The 17,372-nt window shown below is 42.6% G+C and overlaps 1 protein-coding gene and 1 pseudogene across 2 annotated transcripts in view; both read left to right on the top strand.

The window, feature by feature from the left end:
• The first annotated feature begins 10,395 nt into the window (after positions 1-10,395).
• The window catches only part of SLC41A2 (solute carrier family 41 member 2), a 129,183-nt gene continuing 122,206 nt past the window's right edge, over positions 10,396-17,372 (top strand). The window contains exon 1 of one of the 2 annotated variants that reach the window (XM_060025523.1): positions 10,396-10,467. The gene's annotated coding sequence lies outside the window, so the exon portion shown is untranslated. Of the gene's footprint in view, positions 10,555-17,372 lie in introns of both variants that reach the window. The other variant, XM_060025519.1, reaches the window with a different exon arrangement.
• On the top strand, positions 16,198-16,323 carry LOC132434623 (small nucleolar RNA SNORA70; annotated as a pseudogene).

The raw sequence follows: 17,372 nt of genomic DNA, 5'->3' as shown, positions 1-17,372 counted from the left end.
AAATAAAAGCAAAACCCTCCTGTAATCTTAAATTTGAATTGGCAATATCTGTATAAATTCATGGTTTCCTTTTCTCTTTCTGAAAAACTACTTATTCCCTAGCTTGGTCCACTGGAAGGTCTAGAAACAATAGCAACCCACCATACAAGTATCCCTGAGCCCAGATTGTGCATGTTAAATACCTTTCCCCACTAAAAGGAATAGAGCTTCTTAGATAAATGACTGATTTCAAGTCTGGGTCAGGAAATATAAACCTGGGACACCTGTGGAGCCAGAAAACAAGGAAGCTCTCAAAGACTATTGGGGTCATGTCAAAAGGAATCTGGAACTAACTCCAGAAATTCCCACTAGCCCAAACTGACAAAATCTGGATCTGCCAACCATTCTGACATCACTAAAAGTGTGACCGACCAGTTTGTGCCCTGCTGCCTTAATGCATTAGGAAGTGCACAATACCACCTAATATGTTTTGTAAAATAATGACAACTTTTCTAAATCAAGCACCTGGTTCTAACTACCATTTTATAGGAAATATAAGGAAGAGAGGGATAAGTGAAACTACTCAAGGAAGCAATCAGCCTAATCTAGAATATGGGAAATTCTACAGGTTAAATTTCTGTTTTCTTCAAAGGGAAAATCATACAAAAAGAAGATGAGCTGTTTTAAATTTTAAGATACTTAAAAGGCATATAAATATAAGAAACTTGTTGGTTGACCTGCGTATAGGTTATAGTTATTATCATGGGCAAAAGCTCTAATCATGAGAGAAGGGAAGCAGCCCCCGATTGCTGATTGGGTGTTACCTTAAAACTTTTCCAAGAAATTGGAATTAAGATTTGCTATCCAAAAGTTAAAATGTAAAACTAAACAACTTGGGTTGTGGGCCAGTCATTGAATTAGCTGAAACAATTAGGATGAGCCTAATTGGTTTAGGCAAATCAGGGCCTACCCCTCCAGCTGGGGGTAGGCATGTCAATATCACCCAGAAGGCAGAGCTGCTGTTATACGGAGAGGGTGCAAAGGAAATTAGGGAGGCATGCACATGTTTACTGCAGCCAATAATATTTGGGATTTATTATTTTGAGAGTCTTTTCCTAAGAGGTAAATTTTACTCATTTTTTATCTTCAGCAGACTCACCAAACTGATTATTTATGTTGGTAACTTTTCAAGTTGCTATTACCTGACTATCAGGCCCATAGGAACAATTATCTACTTAATTTAATTATCCAGTTTTGCAAATCAAAACTATTTTATCTCTAGAGACATGGATATTTTAATGCTGAAAATTACGGTGTAATTACATTGCAAATAATTTATTTTGGTTAGCGTCGTAATTCATCCATTTAATGCTACGGATAAAATCAAACATTTGTGTCAAAGAAATGCTTTATTTTCTAGCAACATAACATGTTCACGCAGGGGGAGGGAGTAGGGAGGCATGGGGAACAGGATTTTAGTTCTAGTTCGGAAGAGTAGCCGCCTTAAATGAACTGGCTTAAACCTTGATTCTCTGCCTCACCTGCTGGAATTTAGAAAAAAATATTTTAAGGGTTGAATTTTGTATACAGTGCAAGGTGTCGTTTCTTTGTCAAAGTTCCATCCATAGTATGGAACAAATGAGATCTGTGTTAAATTCTGCTAAATATTAATGAACCAGAACTAACACCCATGAGTTAAATCCTGAGAGAGGACTGGAAGGAAACACTTTTTTTTTAAACATTGGTAAATTGTGTACAGTTTGTACTGTTCCCTTTTTCTCATCCTACACTACCTCTTCCATCTATCTTATGTTAAGAGCACTTTGCAGGTTTAGACATTCTGATTATAAACTATGACAGGGCCCCCAAGTTGCCATCCAGGACAGAGAGATCTCTATTATTTAAAAATGAATACTTTCATTTTCACAGAAGCTGTCTTCCTTTGAAGCTGCCCAAACAGACCACCTACACACTGGCTAGAAGTTCCTGATTTTTTTTTAGCCAAGAATACAGAAGGTATCAAAAGAGAGGTGGCTGCAGAAGCAGAACCAGCACGTTTTTGTATGGCTTTTACCTCTGCACTGGTGGGATGTTACCAAAATAACCCTTTATGTCCCTGTTCCCCCATCTCAATTTTTCGTCGCTTTTTGGGGGATAACATTTCTGATTTATAGACAAGTTGCAACAGTATTATAACCCCTGTAAACCGTTTACCCAGATTCAAAAATGGATATATTTTGCCCCATTTGTTTTTTGCTTTGTCATATTTTTCTCTTTCTCTCCCCACACCATACAACACAATCCTTTTTTTTTAATAATTCAAGAGCAAATTGTAGACTTCCTACTCTGTTTAACCTATAAATACATCAGTATATAAATCCTAAGGATATTTTCTTACATAACCAGAGTACAATGAACAAATCAGACAGTTTAACATGAATATAGTACCACTATGTAACCCATTGTTTGTATTCAAACTTTAATTTTCTCAATACTGTCCTTTATAACTTTTTTTTTGCCAGTCGAGGATCCAACACAAGATCATGCACTGCATTCAGTCCTCTCTATCAATCTGTGACAGTTTCTCAGTCATTTTTTCTTTTATGACTTTGACATTTTTGAAGAGGATAGACCATAGATTTCATAGACTGTCCCTCAATTTGGGTCTCTCTCCTGTTTCTTTGCAATTAGACTCAAATTATATATTTTTCGCAAATAAACCACAGAGGTGATACCAGGTCCTTCTCAGTCCATTATATCAGGCAGCACATGATGTAGTTTTGTCTCATTACTGGTGATGTTAACTTTGATCACTTGGTTAAGGTGTTTGTGAAATTTCTGCACTGTCAAATTACTAGTTATTTATTTTCAATTAACAAATATTTGTGGGGAGATATGTAAATATATTGTCTCATTAAACTTTCACTTCTTAATTTTTACATCTATTGATGATTTTCTATGTATTAGTTGGTATTCTATTGTGAGAAAGAGCTTTCTCTTCTCCTATTTACTTATTTATTCACTTATGTATACCTGTGTGACTCATGGATTTTTATTCTATTTAATGGGCTTTCATCCATTACTATTATAATTTATTTTAATACTAAAATTGTCCCAGCGGGAGCCCTTTCAATTTGCAAATCTCTTTTTTATGTATCCCCATCGTTCTTTGAGCACTTCCTTAATTTCTGGTACAAGTTATTGCAGATTCATTTTGTACTTTCCCTGTCCCAGCCCTGGAATTAACCTTTTCTCCAAGGAGCACTGGCTCCTTTTAATGTTGAGAATGATACTTAGAAAGTAAGATCTGAATGTGTTAGTTAGCTAGGTGTGTTAATTGCTAATTATGTGTCCTAGCTTTTAGGCCTTCCCATTGTAGAGGGCAAGGAAACACACACATACACTCTCTTATCCACAATATATCTATATTTACTTCTCTATTTATCTATGTTTAAAAGCTTCAAGAATGAGAAGCTTGCAGCAACGTGCTGGAACCAGCATGAACCAGCTCAAGAAGGCTGATTACTAGCTATTTGTAATTTTGTGAGCTGGTTGTTGTCTGAAATCATCCATGAGAGGATTTATACCATTGCAATTGACAAATGCTGCAAATCAAGTTTGTTTTTATTTTACCCCCCACCAAGAGAACCAGTTTAGCAGAGTACCACTGGAAATCTGACTTTCATTATTCTCAATATATTTATTCAAAATACATTACGTGGCAAAAGGGAATTAAAGTTGCTAATCAGCTGACTTTAAAATAGGGAGATAATCCTGGATTGTCTGGGTTAGGCCCAATGTACTCACAAGGGTCCTTAAAAGTGGAAGAAGGAGGCAGAAAAGAGTCAAAGAGATGTGAGGATGGAAGGAGGGTCAGAGACATTGTGTACACTGCTGCCTTTGAAAAGATGGAAGGGGGCCACAAGCCAATGAATGAGGTCTGCCTCTAGAAGCTGGAAAAGGATTCTCCCCTGGAAGAGAGCCCCCAGAAGAAATGCAGCCCTGCTGACACCTTACTTTTGGTTCAGTGAGATTCATTTTGGACTTCTAACTTACAGAACTGTAAGATAACAAATGTTTTGTTTTAAGGCACGAAGTTTGTGGTAATTTGTCACAGCAGCTATGGGAAACAAATATGCATAGTATGTATATTTTTTCTGTCAAGGCTCTCTCTCTTTCAGCATAGTGTCAGTGAGATTCATCCATTTTGTTAAGTATATCCATAATTTGTTTCACTTCATGGTGGAGTAATTCTATTATTAACTTAGTTTTTCCATTCTCCTGTGATGAACTTTTGATTATTTCTAGTCTTAGACAACTATGACAAAGCTGCTGTGAACAGTTTTTTTAAAAATTTATTTTATTGAAGTATAGTTGATTTACAACGCTGTGTTCATTTCTGCTGTACAGCAAAGTGATTGATTCAGTTATACATATATATTCTTTTTCATATTCTTTTCCATTATGGTTTATCACAGGATATTGAATATAGTTCCCTGTGCTATACAGTAGTATCTTGTTGTTTATCCATTCTATATATAATAGTTTGCATCTGCTAACCCCAAACTCCCACTCCATCCCTCCCTTACCCCACCTTTCCCTTGGCAACCACAAGTCTGTTCTCTAGATCTGTGAGTCCGTTTCTATGAATGGTTTTATACAGTCTTTTCGGGGCGGGGGGGATATATGAGCATCCATTTAAGGGAATGGTCACAAATATTGGGTTTGGACTTCCTTGGTGGCACAGTGGTTAAGTATCCGCCTGCTAATGCAGGGGACACGGTTCGAGTCCTGGTCTGGGAAGATCTGACATGCCACGGAGCAACTAAGCCCATGCACCACAACTACTAAGCCTGCGTTCTAGAGCCCACAAGTCACAACTACTGAGCCTTCATGCCACAACTACTGAAGCTCGTGCACCTAGAGCCCGTGCTCCGCAACAAAAGAAGCCACCACAATGAGAAGCCCGCATACCACGATGAAGAGTAGCCTCCACTTGCCGCAACTAGAGAAAGCCCGTGCGCAGCAATGAAGACCCAACACAGCCATAAATAAATAAATTAATAAATTAATTAAAAAAAACAACAAATATTGGGTTTGCCAGGTCCTTAAACCAAACAGTATCAGCAAGGCCACATCCTCATCCCCAGAAGAGTAGTCAATACCCAGATGTCCCTGAAAAATATCTCAGCCATCAGCATCCAGTGTTACAGAAAACCTGTCTCCCAACAAAATCCGAAAAGTCAGATTCAAGAAGCCAGAACAACGCCATATATAATTACATTTTTAAATCTATTAAGGGACTTCCCTGGTGGCGCAGTTGTTAAGAATCCACCTGCCAATGCAGGGTACATGGGTTCGAGCCCTGGTCTGGGACGATCCCACATTCCCGGAGCAACTAAGCCCATACGTCACAACTATTGAGCCTGCACGCTAGAGCCCGCAAGCCACAACTACTGAGCCTGCGTGCCACAACTACTGAAGACCACGCACCTAGAGCCCGTGCTCTGCAACAAGAGCCCACACACTGCAATGAAGAGTAGCCCCCGCTCGCTGCAACTAGAGAAAGCCCGTGCACAGCAATGAAGACCCAACACAGCCAAAAATAAATAAATAAATTTATTTTAAAAATTAAAAAAAATAAAATCTATTAATAATTCTGCTGGGAGTGGAACTGGAACAGAAAATCAAAATGCTGGTAGCAGCACCACCAAAAGTAAAGGAAGGTCAATTAAAATGTATTTATTTATTCACTTCAGGGTGAAAATTGTTGAGTATCTCTTCAAGGCTAACAACAGTGTGCTAGTCTGAGATTTAAAGGCCCTGCTGACAACCTAGTAGAACGATGGACAGATAAGTAAACATTTCCAACGTGGTATTTTAATTAAGTGCCATGATCATGCCCTTCACTGGCCATCATGGAAGCGAAGAGCGAAGACCCTGAGTTCAGCTGGTGGGCGAAGACCCTGAGTTCAGCTGGTGGGTGCAGACTCGGGAAGGCTTATGGGAGAATGGAGTGTCCTAGTTAATGAGAACACCAAGCCCCGAAGCTGGGAGGCAGGAACCCATGGGCATGGTTGAGGAACGACAGGGCCCTGATGAGTATTCAAGGATAGCCGACCTCTGCTTTCTCAGAGACATGTTCTAAAGACACCAGGAATAGGGAACCCTTGAAACATTCCCATGAGTTCTTGGAGGAAAACTCTCAATAGGGACCAATCAACAAGGTGTTCTAAAGGAGATACAAATTTCACACTGAAATTCTTCAATTCCTTAAAATCCCTGTCCCCCCTCTTTTTTGCATAAGTAGTTCCGTCTGCCTGGGATACTCTCCTTCCTTTCCTATCCTACCTCCTAAAATGGCTTTTAGTTGAACTATTGATCCTTTATATTTCAGCTCACTATCACTTCTTCTTGTAAGTCTTCCCTGACTCCTGCCTGTCTTCCCTCCCCACAAACTTTGGAAGATGCTGCTGCTTTGTACAACTGCAGCCCCTCAGACTCTCCCTCCCAGCCCCAGATATTGTTGTAATTGTTTATTGAGTTGTCTGTCTTCCCTGACAAACAATGCAGTGGTAAACTCAGGAGTCCTATCATCCCCATTTTACAGCTGTGGAATCTGAGGCACACTGTAATGGCTCAGTTACTCACCCATAAAGTAGGAATAACAGCAGTACTTAACGTAGAGAGTTGTCACGAAGACTGGGTGAGTTCACTCCGACAAGGCGATTAGAACAGCAAGACCTCACCAGGTGACCTCATTCCTGTCTCCTGACTTTCTTCTCAGAGTCTCATTCAGTCCTCCACCGGGGATCCCGTTGAACCCTAAACCACTTCTCTGCTCAGAGCCCTTCAGTGGCTCCTGTCTCACCCAGAGTGAAAGCCAAAGACCTCACCATGGCCTACAAGCCTCGTGACCTGCCTCCAGCCACTGCTCTGCCTGCACCTGGGACCACTCTTCCCTTGATCACATCACTCCAGCCACACAGGACTCTGCTGTCTCTTGAACACAACAAACACACTTCTGTCTCAGGACCTTTGTGCTTGCTGTACTTCCCAGATAGCAGAGCTCTTCCCTCACTCCTTTCTGTTCAGACCTGCAAGACCTCCCTGGATCACCCAATAGACAGAAAGTCTCCCTTTCTGTCTACACATCCCCACAACCTGCCCCCAAACTCTCCAACTCCTATGTTTTCTTTGTCTTCATAGTAGTTATCACCATATGGGATATACATTTGTCTATCAATATACATATACAAGCATATGTCTGTTTGTTTGTTATCTTTCTCCACTTGAATGTGAACTCTGTAAGGCAGGAATTTGTTCATTTTGGTCACTGCTCTATTCCCAGAGCAGAGAACAGAAAGAGCATGGCATTAGGTAAGTGCTCAGTAAATATTTGTAAATGAATGAATGACTACTATTATTATTATTTGGCACATAGTAGGTCTACCATGACTACTTGTTGATTGAATGAACAAATGAATGTTCTAGAGATTCCTGGGAGGAGTGTTAATATTGTAGGATGCGGGGGAGGGGGAAGAAATGGGACATATGTCTGCAAACATGGGCTGCATGGGCTGCATGTCCTCTGAATCATGCTTTCCTCTAATCCTCTTTTCTTTATGAGTGTTTTATATGGTTTGTGGAACCACTTTTAAACAGTCCACAGGGTGGTTCTTGAACCTCAGTGATCATCAAAACTACCCGCAGAGATTCTTATTTAATTGGGAATTTAAGTAATTTTGAGCAAGGATTTAACCCTTAGTTTCCTCATCTGAAAAACGGCATTATAACACCGCCCTCATAGGGGGTGAGGATTAAATAAATAACCTCTGTGAAGCATCTCACAAGTAGTAAATTTAGATTCCCTTTGCTTCTGCTCATCTTCTCTAAACCTTAGAGGTTCAATTCTTACAAACAAGTCATATTCCCTGTTCTCTTAAAATTTAGCTTTATCTTCAGTCCAGATCTCTCCTTTGAGTTCCAGATTTATTTTCCAAATATATACTCAGCATCTTCACTTGGATAGCTCATAGAGGCTGCAAACCCAGCATGTCCAAAGTAACTCAAAATGGTCCCCTTTAGCCTTCCTCCTCCAGATTCTCCCTCTCAGGGAGTAGGATAAGCTCAAGCCAGAAACCTGGGAGTCATTTTTGGACACTTTTCTCTCCTTCACCTTCCACACACAGTCAAAGATCAAGCCTTTGCAGCTCTAACCCTGATCTACTTCTTTGACCCACTACCTCCTAAGTCCCCATTGCCCACAAACGGGCCTTCACGCCTCCTCCATTGCTCCCTTCCTATTCCTGGTCCACACATATGACCAGCAATGTCTTTCATAAAGACAAATCTGACCATGTCCAAATGGACCCTCTCCAACTCTTCAGTGGCTTCCTTTTGTCTTTAGGAATAAATCCAAAGTCCTCAGCGTGGTCCTCAAGGCTCCTGCCGGCCTCTCCTGCAGAACGAGCCATCTCACTCTGGCCACAGTGGCCCTGTCCCAAGGCCTCCACAGGTGAAACCCCTTCCTACCAAAGGGCTTTCAAATCTGCAGTTTCTGTAGCTTCAAGGGCACACTCCCCACCCCACCCCCTTCCCTTTGTTGCCAGGCCTCCTCCTCTTTATTCTTCAAGGCTCAGATTAAATGTCACTTCCTCAAAGAGATCTTTCTTATCCGCCAGAACAGACAGGTTCCTTTGTTACACACTTTCATAACTCCCAGCCTTTTCTCTAGCAATGTTCCAACAGTGATTACTACATATCCTCAACTCTAAGTCACTTGCTTCACATTTAGGGTTGCCAGCTGTCAGGTAGAAGATGAACCAGTAATGTGGTGTTGCCTGCACACATCGGGACCTAACTTTTCAGAATGGGGTAGCTCTTCGCCAGCTTCCACCCTGAGCTATTTTCAGGGTTGAAACTTAAATTTGGATTCCAACTCGAAGCTTAAAATAACTAAAAAAATATACTCTATGTTGTGGCATACAGAACGAAGGGTGCTGTATAAGCAGAAGGTTGCTACATACATGGCGACTAATGAAATTCAGGGCAATGGAAGCCATCAGCTCTCTGAGAAGAAATGTTGGTAGAATTTTCAAAACCGGTAGAGGGTGGCCTCTCCTATGTATGCTTTGCGCAGAAATCTTGAAAGACTGCAGGACCCAGAGGAGGAACACATCCGTTTGGAACTTTTACTTCTGCCAAACTTTCAGCAGCAGCTAATTACCTCTGAGTGATATGCAATTCAAAGCATTAAGAACAGAAAGCACTTGAAAAGGCAGTCTAAACACTGTTTTTCCGTATTCCTTGCAATTATACTTTCTTTCCTAATAATGATGTTCAGGGGTGAAGAACACTTGCATGGGCCATTATAAAAAGCATTACCCCAGATGGCCAAGACTGATACAGAAGCACCCTGAAGGTGAAGGTCAAAACTCTGATGGCAAAGCAAAAGAAACAAACGGGATAAATGTACTCTCTGATATCCTTTAGCACCTGAAAATCTGCTACTAATTCATTGGAGTGACTTAGAGTTGGTGGAAGCTTTGATTTGAGGAAGTGTCATTTGCTGTTAATTTTTTAAATGACAGTTTCTCTTTTAGAAGAAGAGCCTGAGGACGGAAACCTTTGTTTGGGTCACTGGAATACCTCCGCGGCGTTGCCCATTACCTGCAAAAGATGCTCAAAAGATAGTTGTTAAATAAAATACACGAGTTCTCGGCTTTACGTTGCAAACTGTGGCTCACTTTTATATAGACTACAAAACAAACACGAGCAAGCTTGAAAAGTGTGGCATTCCAGACACCTCCACAGGGTCCATGCACTTTGCCTGTACACCTCTCTCCCACTGCTGGGAGCTGCCCTAAATCTCATTCTTCTGGGGGTCGCTCCCCTTCTCTCCTACCTCGGATCAAGCATGGCCCATTCTGCACTGCTCTTAAGAAAGGCTTACACAGTTTTAACCCCGGTCTGTGAGAAGGAAATACGAAGACGGCCAGCAGGAGGTCCCTGGTCTGAGAACAGAAATCATGAGTCATAGATTTGGGGGCTCGGACCGAGGAGCAGCCAGCGATGTGGATGTGCGTGGGTCGGTGGGGATGGAGGGGGCTGACGAACAAGGAAGTCCACAGCCCTTCTCTGCTGAGTAGCATCCCTTGAAATATTCCCCTTTTGCTCTGCCCTATCGGGTTCTCGGCCCGCGTTCGTCAGGTTGCGGCCAAAGGTCCGGGAGAAGGCGGCGCTCGCGCTCCCGATCGCCAACCCAGCGGCCACATCACCAGGCTCTCGCTTCCCCCGGGGCGGTGGCGCGGCTGCGCCTGCGCTGGGCGGCCGCGCGGGGGCGGGGCGGGCGGCTGGAAGCCCGCGGGCGGAGGGCGCCGGCTCCGGGGCTGTCACCGTGGGGCTGCGACGGCGCGAGGAGGCGCGCCAGAGGAAGGAGCCACGGCCGCTGGGCAGCCGCCGCCGCCGCCGCCGCGGGGGAACTAGGTGAATGCCCCTTCCGTCCCCTGCCACGGTGCCTCGGTCGCGTCTGAGGAGGCGGGGTCCCCTCTCCTTGCACCGCTTTCCGGGCAGGTAATAATGGAGGGAAAGTCTCGGCTTTGGCCGCGGCGCGGGGTTCGGGCGCATCCCAGGTACTGGAGGGAGACTTGAGACCCGGCGGCCGGGGCGTAGGGAGGCCAGGGCAGGGGGAGCGGCCGAGCGGCGGGGCCCGCCCGAGCCGCCGTGTCCCCTCCGGGCCCGCAGGCAGCGCCCGAGCCCGGCCCGCCGCGGCAGCCCCACCTCGGGCGGGAGGGCTGGCCGGCCCTGGGGCGCCCGCAGCGGAGCCGGGCGGCCGTGGTGGGTCGTCCCCGGCCCTGACAGTGGACCGGACAGCGGGTGGTGGCTGAGTGATGGGTGGAAGATGAGCACGGATGGAGACCCTGCGAGTCAGGCTGGGGCACACCCCAGATCCAAGGCTTCAGGGCTCACAATTGCTCCGTGTCACCGTGTTCTTTCATGCCTTTCTTTATATATGTGATATATATCTCAACTAAAAAAAACCCCAAACGTTGATTCATAGAAAGAGAATACGTATATGTATGTAATACATTTGTAGGCATATTACATGTCTATGTAATTTCTTTCTGTAAATGAAGAATTTGTTTTAAAAATTGAGATATAGTTCACATACCACAAAATTCATCCTTTTAAAGCGCGGCCTTTAGTACTTTCACCGAGTTTTGCAACTATCACCACCATGCAGAACATTTTCATCACCCCAGAATGAAACCCTATACCCATTAAAAGTCACTCCTCATTCCCCCGTTATCCCACCCCCTGGCAACCACTAACCTCCTTTCCGTCTCTATTGATTTGACTATTCTGTAAGTTTCATATAAGTGGCATCATACATTATGTGGCTTTTAGTGTCTGGCTTCCTTCACACAGCATAATGTTTTCAAGGTTTATCCATGTGTAGCATGTATCAGTACTTATTTTTTATGGCTGGATAGTATTCCATCGTATTGATGTACTACAATATCACATTTTGTTTATCCATTTTCAGTTGATGGACATTAAGGATGTTTCTACTTTTTGGCCATTGTGAATAATGCTGCTATGAACATTTGTGTACAAGTTTTTATGTGGGCATATGATTCCCATTCTTTTGGGTCTGTAGATTTAACTTTTTCAGGAACTGTCAGACTTTTCCAAAGTAGCTGCACCATTTTACATTCTCATCAGTGTATGAGGGTTCCAGGTTCTTCACATTCTCACCAACACTTGTTATTGACTATTTGCTAGTTTTTATTACAGACATTCTGGTGAGTATGAAGTAGTGTTGATTTGCATTTCTTTATGACTAATTATGTTGAGCATCTTTTCATGTGCTTATTGGCCACTTGTGTATCTGCTTTGGAGAAATGTCTATTCAGATCTTTTGCCCATATTTTAATTGGGTTGTCTTTTTATTGTTGAATTATATTTAAAAAATTCTAGGTTTGGGGGACGAGTACTGACCGAAAAACCCAACCAACCTGATACCAAGCAACATAATACTTCTACTTGGGGGAAGTGAATAAGTGCCGTTTAAGTCTGTCAGAATATGCTAACTGTCATTTCTTGGGTGCCTTACTGCCCCTTTACCCTTTCTGGTATTTTGAGAAAAGCCACAAAAAGTGTGTTCATGACCAAAGTCAAGAGAGAACACACACAGCATTTTCATGTATTCTATGCTTGGTTTGGAAAGTCCCAGTCATCACTTGAATTACAAATAATTTATTTTGGTGGCTAGCTAAGCAAACTAATAAAAAATAGCAAACACCAATTACTCAATTAAAATTTCATATACTTCTCAGGCAAAGTGGAAGATCTTATCATCCTAAGTGTGTGTAGTCTTTATTACAGCTATATTCATATTTGGGCGGCAAATAAGTATCTTTTATGGCGCTGAAGTTAAGAGCCACTTGCAGCTGAATGAATGCTACTTTGCCTATTCCGTGCTTAATTTCTGAGCGCACACAAATTCAGCATCAGCCTCAGGTCTTTCATACAAAAACCACTGAAAAAGACATGATGTTTACCTCCCAGGAATTCAAGCTCATTTTTCTTTTACTCTAATATGACTGTTCTAAAGTACACTACCAAATTTCAGAAACGTTATGGAAAATAAAATTAGAGATTTTCAAGTGGAATTAATGGATAAACAACTGATTCAAAGTGGGTGAAGAGCCGTCCAGTCCTGCTCTTCAACTACTAAACTTTAAACAATGGAAATGTTATTTAACCCCTTTATGCCTCATTGACCTCATTAGTAGAATGAGGTAATAATTGCAATATATAACCTGAGTATATGTTTTACCTAATAGAATGATTGTCAAACATACTGAAATTATAACCTATCCAACCTAATGATTGTAACTGACTTACCCAATGGATGACTGAATATCCTGTAGTTACAAATGCTTTCCCAAGTTGGCTTTCTCTGCCCCCTGGGGTTTTTAGTGTCACTTAAGGACTGAAAGTTGGGGAAAATGTGGGAACAACTTTGGGGATGTGATCCCTGGGAAATGCTGATCAGAGCGGACCTGCCTCCTTTATGGGAGATTTTTAGGCACCCCTCATCTTTTCTCTGAAATTACTGTAGTTAGATTTCTATAGCTTAAAAATGTCTGTGTGTGTGTGTGTGTGTGTGTGTGTGTGTATAAAATAAAAAATATGTGTATCTCTAGTAGGCTGGCTAGACTGTCAGCCAGTTGTTTTATCTTAATGTGAACGAATTTAATCAGATTGCTTTCCTCCAGATCAGCTGCACTGAGGAAATGGGAGTTTTGACATGAGGAGGGATAGGAGACGTTAGTGGTATGGGATCATGGAACATTTTGGAGGTTTGGGGAAAACATGGTCTATTTCTACAAGTGTGGGTGTTGAAAATGGAGATCTATGGGCAGCATAAAAGGTCTGGAAGATGAGAAAAGAGAAGCAAGAATGAGAAACAATTTGGAGGGGAAGGTTGTAGGACACAAAGATAGGTTCAACTTCCTTAGACATTTTTGCCCAAGAAAAATTCAAACGAGGAAAAGTGAAAGAAACCCTTTCCTCCTTCATTTCATTCCCTTCCCTTTTGCTCCACCTTGTTGCTCTGTGCTACTCTTCTCCTCAGACCCAGAAATCAGACTGGGATGACTGTTATTCCTCTTGGAGCTTTTCAGTTTGCTGATTACATCTCTTCTCCCTCCAGATTCTGCAAACTGAGATCAGATTCAAGAAGCCAGATGAGGATTATAGTGCTATTAAAATATAATTTAATTTTCATTTCTGGTAAAGCTGGATTGGAGAATTTAGCTTAGACCCACACTTCCTCTGCTCCTTCTTAATTTATCTACCCACGTGATTCTATAGCACCTAAAAAACTGCAGGTCTCCCCTGCAGGCAGGGAAAGCCCTGTCTTGGGGAAATTTCCTCATGGGAGTTGGAAGGGAAAGGAGAACCTTCTCTTCTTGAAGACAGATAAATCCAAGAGCCAGTGAGAGCTCAGGGCTGGGGCCTGTCTGGAATATTGACCTTTAGTCTTATCTCAGCCATTAGATAAGTCACTTTGCTCTAGGAGGAACTGATAGAGTAGGGAGGAAGCAAGGTGTCCCTTTAATCCTGTTTTCTCCTACTTAGAGGAGTGAAAGTTCTCTTGTCCTTGCAGAGAGGCAAATAAGCAGCCATCCGCTCATCAGTTAAGTGCTTGTGGGTAATAGCGTTTTGTAGGCTAGCTTAGGAACTTAATCACCATTTATATAATTGGGACTGAGAATATATTTTCCTTGGAACTGGCTAAACCTCTTAACAGGTTTTAAGTGGGTGCTCATTTCATTGTGCGGTTAAATATATAGATTATTCAAGTCCATTTCCTTACTTGCTTTACTCCTCATTGACTGAGTGCCTAATAAGTAACAGGCACTGGGCTAGGCTCTCAGGATTCAGCAGAGACCAAGAATGGGTCCTGATGCTTATGGAGTTTACAGCCTAGAAAGACAATTAGCACACATACAATTACAGTAAATCTTAATGAATGTTAGAAAGCATAGAGTACTTCAGGAACACAGAGGAGGGGGAACTAATCTAAGAGGGTCAGGGAAGTGATGTTTAAGAGCTCAGGTCACAAAGTAGCATAGGAAGTAGCCAGAAAAAGGCAAGAAGGAGGATGAGCAAGAATGTTTCCGGCAAAAAGAATGTGTGGAAAAGCCAAGAAGTGAGAGAGAGTGAGTGTGGTATATACCAAGGTGGTATTTTTCAAGCTGCAGGCACCTAGGCACCTACCAGGAGATTGTAAAATTAATTTAGTGGTTGTGAACTGCATGTTTTTAAAAAGAAATAAAATAGAAAATAAGTGTGTCACACATAGATACTTTACTAGATTGTGATGTATAAAGTTTGAAAATCCCTACAATAAAGGAAACAGAGAAAAAGAACAGTATGACCACAGCCAAAGATCTTGGGTAGGTGGGAATGGTGATGCAAGATTTAGTTACCCTTTTTAAACATTTTGGCTTTATCTTAGAGGAAATGAGAAGCCATTGAAAAGGTTTAATCAGAGCCTGATTAGATAAATATTTTCTAAGGATCCCTTTGAATACCTCGTTTTCCTCTACTCAAATATAAACTTTGCATTCCTCGGCCCAGTGTTACGGGTATTCCAAAGTCTGGTTCCGGTCTCTTTCTTCTAAAGAATATTTCTATTTTTGGTACTGGAACTTCTCGTTTCATAAAGATTCATGGTTTGCCAAAGTGCCTTTGCACCAAGAGGGAAAGATCTATGAGAGCAGGCCTTGCTTCTGTCTTGTTCACACTGAACGTCTGGCGTTTAGCATCGTGCCCCATGCCCAGTAGGCCCTAGGCAAATCTTTGCTGATAGAGTCTAAATACCCTGACTATTAGAACCGTTACATAGTAGTAGAAGTGACCTTGATGTTTCTAGCAATCCTTGCTTTTGGAAAAAGAAAAAGGGTTGTTTGTTGTTGTTTTAATTTTTATTTATTTACTTATTTATTTACTTTATTTTATTTTTGGCTGTGTTGGGTCTTCGTTACTGTACACGGGCTTTCTCTAGTCTTGGTGAGTGGGGGCTACTCTTCGTTGCGGTGCGCAGGCTTCTCATTGTGGTGGCTTCTCTTGTTGTGGAGCACAGGCTCTAGGTGCACAGGCTTCAGTAGTTGTGGCACATGGGCTCAGTAGTTGTGGCACATGGGCTCAGTAGTTGTGGCTCGTGGGCTCTAGAGCGCAGGCTCAGTAGTTGTGGTGCACAGGCTTAGTTGCTCCGCGGCATGTGGGATCTTCCGGACCAGGGCTCGAACCCGTGTCCCCCACATTGGCAGGTGGATTCCTAACCACTGCGCCACCAGGGAAGCCGGAAAAAGGTTTTTATTAGAAATTCTTTTTGCCCAGTTGGATTCATTAGTGATAGAACTCCATTCACTTATTTAACAAAAAGTTAATTTAACAAAAAGTACTTTTGTTATACTAAAACAGTAGTAGAGATAAGAAAAGAACAACAGACTTTCTGACTCTGGGGTTTCCGCTTTCAAGAAATACAGAACATTGCAGGCTGTTCACAGGAGGAGGCAATCGGGCAGCCATTTATATTTTGTTTGAACAGATAGGCATTCTCTGAGCACTCACCAAAAGGCAGTTTTATAAAGATGGCTGGGGACAAAGAGAATACATTGATTAAAATGTATCAATCATCTGCAGCCAACTGTGCTCTTTTCCCCATGGGGGCCTGGTGCGCAATGGTTGCAAACAGCAGCCTCCTCGGTAGTGTATGCAGCCTGTTGCCTGTATAGGTTGCCCTAAGGGACCTCGAAGACAGCCCTTTCCAGTGGACATTAATGACTGGCATGCTGTCCCCAGTCTAGGCTCCAGACAGGTATGGGTGGTGTCTTTGGAAAGCCCCAGGGCACAGGGGTCAGGGTCCACATTGGCCACGTCATGATGTCCATCTGCACCAAGCTGCAGAACAAGGAACATGTGATTGAGGCCCAGAGCAGGGCCAAGTTCAAGTTCCCTGGCTGCCAGAAGATCCACATCTGCAAGAAGTGGGGATTTACAAAGTTTAATGTGGACAAATTTGAAAACATGGTGGCAGGAAAGCGGCTTATCCCGGATGGCTGTGGAGTCGAATGCATCCCTCGTTGTGGCCCCCTGGACAGATGGCGGGCCCTGCACTCGCGAGAGCCTTGGCGCTGTCCCCTCCTTACTCACACCCACCAATAAATCCTACTTTCTTGTCCAAGAAAAAAAAAATGTATCAATTATATGAGCTTAATGGAGAGGCAACAGAAAATAGATTTTGATCTTAGAAGTAAAAATAGAACATCCATATACCCAACAGAACTTACCATTAAGAATTTAGTGATGTCAGTTTGTTGCCAGAGAATGATTGTACTGTCACAGTACTGTGACTTCACAGAATTGGATAGTGAAACCCAACTGTGAAGGAAAATTGTTTCAGTGTATGGTTTTGATAAGTGGCAAGAGAAGTTATGAAAAATTCATGAAAGGTAGAGAGGCTTCAAGTTCTGTTTCAGATTTTTCTTTAATACATTTTTTGAGATATGGAAACTTTGCTAATTAGTTTTGTAAATTAGATTTTATATATCTTTTTTTTTTTTTTTTGCGGTACGCGGGCCTCTCACTGTTGTGGCCTCTCCCGTTGCGGAGCACAGGCTCCGGATGCGCAGGCTTAGCTGCCATGGCTCACAGGCTTATCCGCTCCGTGGCATGTGGGATCTTCCCCCACCAGGGCTCGAACCTGTGTCCCCTGCATTGGCAGGCGGATTCTTAATGACTGCACCACCAGGGAAGTCCCTATAGGATGACTTTTAAAAAATACTAATTGAACTTAAATGGGAACCATTAAC

Source organism: Delphinus delphis, chromosome 11 (genome assembly GCF_949987515.2).
Source record: "Delphinus delphis chromosome 11, mDelDel1.2, whole genome shotgun sequence".
NCBI classification, from domain to species: domain Eukaryota; kingdom Metazoa; phylum Chordata; class Mammalia; order Artiodactyla; family Delphinidae; genus Delphinus; species Delphinus delphis.
This window is presented reverse-complemented; position numbering and strand designations above follow the sequence as displayed.